The 10,103-nt window shown below is 39.5% G+C and overlaps 1 pseudogene; it reads right to left on the reverse strand.

Moving 5' to 3' along the window:
* Positions 1-5,381: 5,381 nt before the first annotated feature.
* LOC104845976 (corepressor interacting with RBPJ 1-like) lies at positions 5,382-6,759 on the reverse strand (annotated as a pseudogene).
* Positions 6,760-10,103: the final 3,344 nt, after the last annotated feature.

The following is a 10,103-nucleotide window of genomic DNA, read 5'->3' on the forward strand; positions in this document are numbered from 1 at the left end:
GCAACTGTTATGTGCAAGAAACTGTGATGTGGAGGTCATAAAGCTGGACAAAATACAGAGCTTTAGCCTCTCTAAGAGGGGAAAAAAGAAGGAAATAGCATTTGAACTGGGATTGGAGGGAGAGTCAGGGTTTTTCTAGGAAGACATGGGTAAGGTTGAGTACAGTAGATCCATTTGGTCCGATCAGTCTTTAGCTGTCTTTGTTCAAGAAATGCACTACCCCCGCCCACTCCCGCTCCCCAAAGCGCATAAGGAGGGGTTGCAACAACCATGTTTGTGCTATGAGACCTCTTCTTACTTGGCCAGAGATGACACTTGACTGAAGTTGCCAGTCAGATTTTCTTTCTTGTGCACTGGGGCTCATAGATGCTGTTTACTCTCTACCTCTACAGCTGAGGAATGTAGGGGAGTAACCTGCTACCATGTGCCCAGCATGCAGGGGAGATGAGGAATGAAACAAAAGCTCAAAGGAGCAGAGAAGAGGCCGTCTGGCTACAGGGAGAGCCACCCTAGTAAGGTAGCAGTCATGCCTCCCCACGTTTCCCAGGCCCAGGTTCCAAACCTTGCAAAGCCTGACCAGAAGTTCTACCCATGGGTTTTATGGAATTTCTTCATATCCCTACAACTTTCACCTTTTTTGGCTTGTTTGTGTGTGCTTAGTTACTTACAACCAAGAGTTTTGATTAAGACACAGAGCCTAAACATTGGAATTTACCAAAAGGTACTGAGTCTAAGATGCCCCCTTTGACCACAGCACAGAGTGGGAAGTACTTGGACATCAGCTTGAATGATAGGTTGGTGTAGACACATTGCGGAGGGTCTTTTTAAAAAAAAAAAAAAAATTTATTATGACATACCACATGTGCAAAAATATAACACAACTAGAAAAAAGAATGTAAAGCAAACAAAGATTAAAATTCTTATGTTGAGAAATGAAATACTGCTAGCACCACAGAAGCTGCCCTCATGACCCATTCCAAATTATTTTAAACTTTCCCACAGATATCTTCCTATCAGTATCTAAACTTCCTCTGTCTATAGCCATCCCTGGAGCAATTTAAGCTTATTAGTGTATTTTACGTCATTTCCTGCCCCACCCCAATAATGAAATCATGAAATTCTAGGCTCAGATTTCAATTTTTTTCCCACAATATACACATCCACATTTATTTATATATATTTACCAGTTTTTAAAGACAGTATGTTTTGTAGAGGGCCTTGAATGCCATATATAGAGGTTTGGATTATATTGCTTAAGAAAGAAAAAACTGTTAAGGTTTTGTGCAGAAGAGTGATTAAAAGTTTCAGAAGTGGGCTTCAGAAGGCTGAGCCCTCATGGATGCAATAGAACACGAATCTGAAACCCAGTTGGTAAAGGGCAGCATTTACTAGTTAAGTGACCTTGGGCAAATTACCTAACTTCTTAATCTTAGTTTCTGCATTTGAAAAATTAGTGAATGCTTAGCTGATAAGATTTGGGTAGGGAATGGTATAAAATAATGATAATAGGCTTGCGAATACTAGGCTTGGAAATGGCACCTATTATTATTTTTTATTATCTTTCCTTTTTCTAAATTTCTTTGAGGTTTATTAGTTACACTATACACATTAGCTTCATTTATTTTAAATAATTTCAGGTACTATGATTTGGTCACATAATCAGAGCAAAAGCACTCATACAATGTTGACATCATAAACTTTTTTTTAACCTCTCTCATAATTCCCATAAGAGTTTCTGGGCACAGAGTATGAAGAAGTAATACTCTGATTGATTGGTTGTTGGCGACAGCAAAACCACTCAGTTAAAGTTGGTAGTTAGCGGCTGATAAACATTGCCACATGTTGACTTTTCATGAACTGATGGCCTGGGCTTGGGGCTTAGCAGAAAAATGACCACATCACTGAAGCCACTTCCCAAATTACAAGATTTAATGAGCCAAGGAAATGTAATTGTTCTCTAAAGTGTACTTTCTGGTTTAGGTTTTTTGGTTGTAGTTGTTGCCACCAAATCTTCTGTAAATATTACACACAGATATGGGCTCTACTCTGATTTCATTAATTCATTCACATTTATTAAGAACCTACTGCCATATATGAAAGGTATTGAATAAGGTAAGTTTGATACAAAGATATATATGGAATAGGATCCCCACTCACAAAGACTTTACAATTTATAAGGAAATCCAAGCCATGGTAACAAATAATTACAATAAAAGGCAGAATGTGATAAGCACAATAAAAATGATAGAAAGTCTAAAATTGCTTAAGAAGAGAAAGAAGTCAGGAAAGGCCTTTGGAAGAAGTGGCACATACATGGGCTTGAAGGATGAGTAGCTGGAATTGGGGAAAGAGCCATTTCAAGCTGCATGGTGCAGCGGTTAAAAGCTCAGCTGCCAACCAAAAGGTCAGCAGTTTGAAATCACCAGCTGATCCTTGGAAACCCTATTGGGCAGTTCCACTCTGTCCTATAGGGTCACTATGAGTCAGAATTGACTCAATGCCATGGTTTTTTTTTTTTTTTTTTTTTTTGATGTGGGCAAAGACACAGAAATTGAAGAACTCAAGGTAGTTAGAGCATGAGGTCTATGCAGAGAAATAGGGGGAGGAAAGGATTGGGAACCAGAGCCAAGAAAGCCTTAAATGCAAAGCTAAAGGGTTTGGACTTTTTACAGTAGATGAGGTGGAGGTCCCAAAGGTTTTCAAGAAGGAGAATGACATACATTTGTGGTACAATTTGTGATTAATTGGTGTCGATATATAGGTAGGGGAGACTAGAAGCAATTGGAACAGCCCAGGCATGAGGTTAAAAAAAAAAAAACCCATTGCTGTCAAGTCAATTCCAACTCATAGTGACCCTATAGGACAGGGTAGAACTGCCCCATAGAGCTTCTAAGAAGTGCCTGCTGGATTCAAACTGCCGACCTTTCTGTTAGCAGCCATGACACTTAACCTCTATGTCACCAGGGTTTCCGGCATTAGGTGAGGAAAGCTGAAATCAGGGGTTAGTTTTGGAAATGGAAAGAAGAATATAGACAAGCAGAAGATTATAAAAGATTTGTCAACTGTTTAGACATGGAAGTCTGGGGAGGCACCAAAGAGTGTGTTTTCTGGAGATGATGAATTGGAATCTAGGTGTGTTCATTTTAGTGCTGTCAGGACAACCAAACAAATACCTAAGAGGTACTAAAACATGGCTGGAGCTCAAGGAGGAAAATCAGAATCAGCTTTAGAGTTTTTGATCTTTCCCAAACAAATGACAAATGGAACTGTGGGAAGGGTTACATATCCAAAAGAAAGAAAAGATACAGAGAAAAGAAGATAAAACAGGTGACTTTGAGGTCATATTTAGGGAACTGGAAAAGGAGCCAGACAAGGAGACTGAGAAAGAGAATTCAAAGATAAAATGCACTTAATCTCTATCAAGTGCTTATTATGTTCCCAGCACTATTCTAAGTGCTTTGCATGTGTTAATTAATTTAATTCTGACAAAACCTAAGAGACGCAAATTGAAATCACAGTGAGATACTACCTCACCCCCACTAGAATGGCTATGATCAAAAAAATGGAAAACAACAGGTGTTGGTGAGGATGAGGAGAAATTGGAACCCTCATTCATTGCTGGTGGGAATGCAAAATGGTACAGCTGCTGTGGAAACAGTTTGGCAGTTTTTCAAAAAGTTAAACATAGAACTACCATATGACCCAGCAATCCCAATCTTAAGTATATACTCAAAAGAACTGAAAACAGGAATGCGAAGAGAAATCTGTACTCCAATATTTGTTGCAGTGCTATTCATGATAGCCAAAAGGTGGAAACAACCAAAATGCCCATCAATAGGTGAGTGGATAAACAAAATGTGGTATGTACAGACAAAAATATTGTTGTTTTGTTAGGTGCCATCGAGTCCATTCAGACTCATAGCGACCCCATGTATAACAGAATGAAAACTGCCTGGTCCTGCGCCATCCAAACAATTACTACTTTATTTGAACCTATTGTTGCAGCTACTGTGTCCATCTATCACCTTGAGGGCCTTCTTCTTTTTTGCTGACCTCTACTTTACCAAACATGATGTCGTTTTCCAAATAATGGTCACTCCTGATAACACGTTCAAAGTGAGCAAGACAAAGTCTTGCCATCCTCGCTTTTATGGAGCATTCTGGCTGTGCTTCTTCCAAGATAGATATGTTTTTTCCTCTGGCAGTCCATAAAAACCCAAACCAAACCTGTTGCTGTCAAGTAGATTCTAATTCATAGCAACTCTATAGGACAGAGTAGAACTGCCCCATAGGGTTTCCAAAGAGTAGCTGGTGGATTCGAACCATCAACCTTTTGGTTAGCAGCTGAGCTCTTAGCCACTATGCTGGCAGGCCATGGTATATTCAGTATTCTTCACCAACACCGTAATTTAAATGCATCAATTCTTCTTCGGTCTTCCTTATTTATTGTCCAGCTTTTGCATGCATATGAAGTGATTGAAAATACCATGACTTGGGTCAGGCTCACCTTAGTCTTCAAAGCAGCATCTTTGCTTTTTAACACTTTAAAGAGGTCTTTTACAGCGGATTTGCCTAATGCAATATGTCATTTGATTTCTAGACTGCAGCTTCTGTGGGTGTTGATTGTGGATCCAAGTAAAATGAAATCTTTGACAAATTTAATCTTTTCTCCATTTATCATGATGTTGCTCCTTGATTCAGTTGTGACGATTTTTGTTTTCTTTACGTTGAAGTGCAATCCATACTGAGGGCTATAGTCTTTGATCAGCCATAAAGAGAAATGAAGTCCTGATTCATACTACAATATGGATGAACCTTGAAAGCATTATGTTGAATGAAATAAGTCAGCCAAAAAGGATAAATATTGTAGAAATCCCACTTATATGAAACAGGCAAATATATACAGACCAGAGTTTATCAGTGGTTACCAGGGGTGAGAGGGAGGGGAAAAAGGAGAGCCATCGCTTAGGGGGCACTGAATTTCTGTTAATGGTGGTGGAATAATTCGGAAAAGACCAGTGGTAATGGTTGTACAACATGATGAACGTAATCAATGTCCCTGAATTGTACACGTAAAAATTGTTGAATTAGCAAATGTTTCATTATATGTATTTTACCACAATAAAAATATTTAAGGGAAAATAACCCTAATGAGTGCACATGTACAGGTATATCTGTAGGCATGTGTATGTATATGTTTATGCGTGCTGCGTATATACTCATATACATGATAAACCACATGGGGGACACAGTTACAGATACTTCCTAAACATAACCAAACATCTCGCTGGGTTGGTTTACTGGATTTGAAGGCTTAGGTCCATAGTCTTGTGGGACAACTCAGTCGATTGGCATAACATAGTTCATAATGATAACGTCCTGCATCCTTGTTTGGTGAGAGTAGTGTCTGAGGTCTCTCTCTTATTATTATTATTTTGGAAAAAGTAAATTCGATTTTAGTACACAGCATTTCAAATTCAGAATATATGATCAGATTTTCCCACTTACCATCAAATTTTGGAAACGTGCCTTAGCCCAAAAAACACAAACATAACAAAACAGAACAAAAACATCCAGAGGGATTATAGAAAGATGTTATTTTATCTTTCCTTGTTCATCCTTGACATGAATTCCAAAACAAACGAATAAATCATGTCTAGTGCCTACCTGAGCCATCCGTAGGAACTGAACTTGCATTGATTCCAGGAAGACCAAACAAAGGACATTCTCGATCTGTACTGACATGGCCCCATTTGTGACATTTAATGCACCTCACATTTTGAACCTGAATACCAAAGGACTGATCTCTGATATTCATGTCATTTTTGGCATATTTTTCTCGTGGGGCTCCTTTCTGCCATCCAAATTTGTATTCAGTCTCTCCTGTTTCTTCTTTGTTTTCTTTTTTAGCTACTAGTAGGGCCTCATACATGAAATTAAGGGTTAGGGCCTCATACATGAAATTAAGGCCATTCTTTACACATTCATCTCCCATAAGCCATCTATTATAATATGATTCTTGTTCTTTAAGATACTGTTGCATTAATTCTTCTTCTTTCTTCTTATCATGTTTTCTGTTCTGTCGTCCATACTTTCTTGATGCTGAATTTGGAGACAGGATGAAAGTCCCTCTTGCACATGAAGTTGGTGAAGGATTTCCCCATCTTGGAGCCTCAGGTGGGGAAGGTAGCCTCTAGATCTGTGAGCAACGTAAACAAACTCTGCCGCCTAACTGGAATTGCCACCATCTGGGGTCTTAAAGGCTTGCGAATGGCCATCTAAGATACAACTATTGATCTCCACTCGTCTGCAACAAAAGGGAATGAAGGAAACCAAACACTCAGAGAAAGTATTAGTCCACAGGACTAATAGCCCACAGGAACCACAGCCTTATCTAGCCTGAGACCAGAAAAATTATAAGATGCCTGGCTACCACTACCAACCATTCTGACCAGAGACACAATAGAAGGTCCTAGATATAGGAAGGGAGAAAATGTAGAACAAAACTCAAATTCCTAAAAAAGATCAGACTTACTGGCCCAACAGAGACTAGAGAAACCCCCAAGACTATGGCTCTAAGATACTCTTCGAACTTAGAACTAAAGCTACTCCCTCTGGTCACCTTACAGCCAAATAACAGATTGGCTTATAAAATAAACAATATCACCCGCTAATACTGTGCCCCCTTAAATAATCATCTATACAAGACCAAATGGTCAACATTCACCCTAAAACAAAGATAAGAAGCTAAGGAGGGGCAGGGAAGCTAGAATGGAAACAGAACAAACAAAATGGAAATAAGGAGAATGTTGACACATTGTGAAAAATGTAACCAATGCCAAGGAACAATTAATATAAAAATTATTGAATTGGAACCTAATTTGCAATCTAAACTTTCACCTAAAATACAATAAAATATATATTTTAAAAAATAACCTTAATGAGTTATGTACTATTACTTGAAAAAAATTGAGAGTCAGAGAGGTTAAACAACTTGCCCAAGCTCACACAGTAAGGCTCAGTGCCCAGAGTCAATGATAGGCAATCTGACTCCAGCACCATGTCCTTAACCCCCAGTCTAATCTGTTTCTAAAGTACTGGTACAGGGCTGTATCACTGAAATCAAGGCATAAAGGAGTTTGAAGGAGGGGGTGGTCAAAAGTGCCAATGTTGATGAGAGGTCATGGAGAAAGAATCATTACCATGAACCAAGACCCCACAGGGATATTCTCAAATGAGGCTCCGATTTCACAATATCGTGTACATACAAGAGCATTCTCTGCACTGGACTTTTATACCTGGCCAGCTCTCTAAAAAAGTTGATCAAGCATGACAAGAACGTTTTCGCTTATGTGATTGTTCTGGAACAAGGTGGCTAAGTGCATTAGTCACCAGCCTTCTCTCTCATCATCTTAGAGCCATTAAACCCTTTCAACCTGCCATTCAGGTGGCTGGAAAAGAACACAAGCCAAACCCCAAGTGTCCGCTGAGCGATCCGTTAATGAAAGGTCAGAGTAATTTAATGAAAGCTTGAGCTCTCCCCTTTTTAGAGGAGGCCAAAGAAAGGTGGGGAAAGGGATATTACAATCAAGAGAATTTAAACAGGGCTTAAAAAAAAAAAAATTTTTTTTTTTTTTTTTTAAGTAGACCTAAGAGTTCTACTTCTTATTTATTGGGGTAATAGAGTATTAAATCCCAAAACTGCAAAGACATTTGAGGGCTATTGGGGTTTTAAAGTAAATTTAAGTCAGGGTCATTGGTAATCAAGTGCCTTGGCTTGAATTTCTTATTCTATTAATTTATCTTTGTGCAGAATTTAATCAAAAGTAAGTCGTTGGAATTCACTGGCTAACCCTTGGAAACACTATGGGGCAGTTCTCTGTCCTATAGGGTCACTATGAATCGGAGCCAACTTGATGGCAAAGGGTTTTTGTTTTGTTTTTTTGAACCAGCAATGAACATTCATTTCTTCTTTCTTTCATTCATTACATAAACTTTTATTGAACATCTACTGCCTCTTAAGCATCATGGGAAGTATTAGGAACACGAATCAAGTAAGACATGGTCTCTGCCCCAAAGGAGATCATGGTTTAGGGCAATGGTTCTCAGCTGGGGGTAATTTTGCTCCCCTCTCCAGGGAATATTTGGCAATCTCTGGAGACATTTTTGATTGTCAAAACAAGGGAAGAGGGGATGCTATTGGCATGAAATGAGTAGAAGCCAGGGATGCTGTTAAATATCCTACAATGCACAGAGCAGCCCTCAACAACAAAGAAGTATCTGGCTCAAAATGTCAATCATGCCAAGGTTGGGAAACCCTGGTCTAGAAGAGACAGACATTCAAATATTCTATGGAAAGGTATGCTCTTGAAACTTAATGAAGGGGCTTCTGAGAAGGTTAGGGAAAGCTTTTCCTGAGCCCAGTTCTGAAGGCTGATTGAAAAACGGAGAACGGGGTAAGAAAGCAAAGGGAATTTTGCAAATGCAAAGGCGTGGATGTGTGAAATAACTTTGAAACTTTCAAGGAAGAAGGAGTGGCTTTGAATGGCTACACTAGTGAAAGCTATGAAAGTGGGAAGTGTGGAGAAAGCCAGAGAGAGAGGCAATGAGGGACTTAGGTGCTAAGCTAAGGAATTTGATCTTTATCCTGAGGGCTGTAGGGAGTCAAGGAAAGGTTTTAGCAAGAGAGTGAAGTGCTTAGATGTGCATTTTAGAAACTTAAGCTGGTGCAGGATGGAGAATGGATTGGGTGGGGGCCAGATTGGTGACAAGCAAGAGTTAGCAGTAATCCAAGCTGGAATTGACAAGAACCACGCCAAGGCAGGGTGAGAATGGAGGGGAGGGGTTCAGGTATACAAAGGAAAGTAGAATCAGAAGGTAATGGAGCTAAGAAGGGCACATATAGAATGATTCCTAGGTTTCTGATGGTAAGCAGTGGATGGACAGAGAGGTCATTTGGGGAAAACAAAGAACACAGGAAAAGAACAGATGGGGGTGGGGAGATGTTAATTGACCTGTTAAGTTCCAGGTTGAGCTCATCAATGATCAGGTGACTATTCAGACCAGCTGCTCAACAGAAAGCACAGGGCTAGCTTACATGTTTAAGAGGCATCAGCAAGTAACTGTCCTTTGAAGCCTGGGTGTGGATGAGGTCAACTGGGGGGAATGGAGAAAAAGAAGTGGGTGGAGAATAGAGCCCTGGGGAGCAGCTGTTGATTGGCCTCCGTGGAAATTATATGAGGAGCTGAATGCTCATCTCTTTTATAGATTGCTGTACTCATTTCTTCTGGCTTTGTGGACACTGCTGCTTATAGGTGGTGCTCTCTATTTTCTTCCATGCAAGCATCCTAATTCTTCACAACTTTCTAACGGGCTACGTAAGTCTAACCTGTTGTTATTAATACTGTTATTTTCAGTATCCCAACTGCTCATCTGGTACCTGAAAGCCTTCTCAATATACCCTCTGCCACCCCCAACAACTCTTTGACTAATAATACTTTGTTCTTGAAAACTCAGTTAAGTATCCTTTATTTCCCACCTTTCTCACCAGGAGCCTTGTGCAAATATCTATCATGGAACTATAATACTTTAATGTAATTGTCTCCTTTTTGTCTGCTTCCTCAGCTATACTAAAAGCTCCTTAGGGTAGGAATTATGGTTTATTTGTCTTAGAATCTCCAGCACCTAATACAGTCCTTGGCACTTAGCAAGCGTTTGAAAAATGGCTATTGAATAAATAACTTTGGTTGAGTTCTAAGAGGTTTATTGATGGGATTACCATTCATCCTAACGCAGGACCTGTTTATACCTGTTATCCTGGCTTAGTTGTAAATAATGACCTTTTTCAATCTCAGAAGTGTCCTGGTTTGAATGATCAAGTATACGGTTGTCTTATTTACAGAACACTCAATTGTCATAACTGGTCCTAACTTAAGGCAGTTTTCTCTGCTTACGAGACATCCCCACCAGAGAAACCACTGGACACAGCAAGGTCTGTTACTAGTTCAAGTCAATATTAAACAATGGAAACTACTTTTCTGAAATGACAAGGCAGAAATAAGACAGGGTTATGGAAATGAGAGGGAATTTGGACAGATCTTCCC

The sequence above is a fragment of the Loxodonta africana genome, chromosome 4, assembly GCF_030014295.1.
Source record: "Loxodonta africana isolate mLoxAfr1 chromosome 4, mLoxAfr1.hap2, whole genome shotgun sequence".
NCBI classification, from domain to species: Eukaryota; Metazoa; Chordata; class Mammalia; order Proboscidea; family Elephantidae; genus Loxodonta; species Loxodonta africana.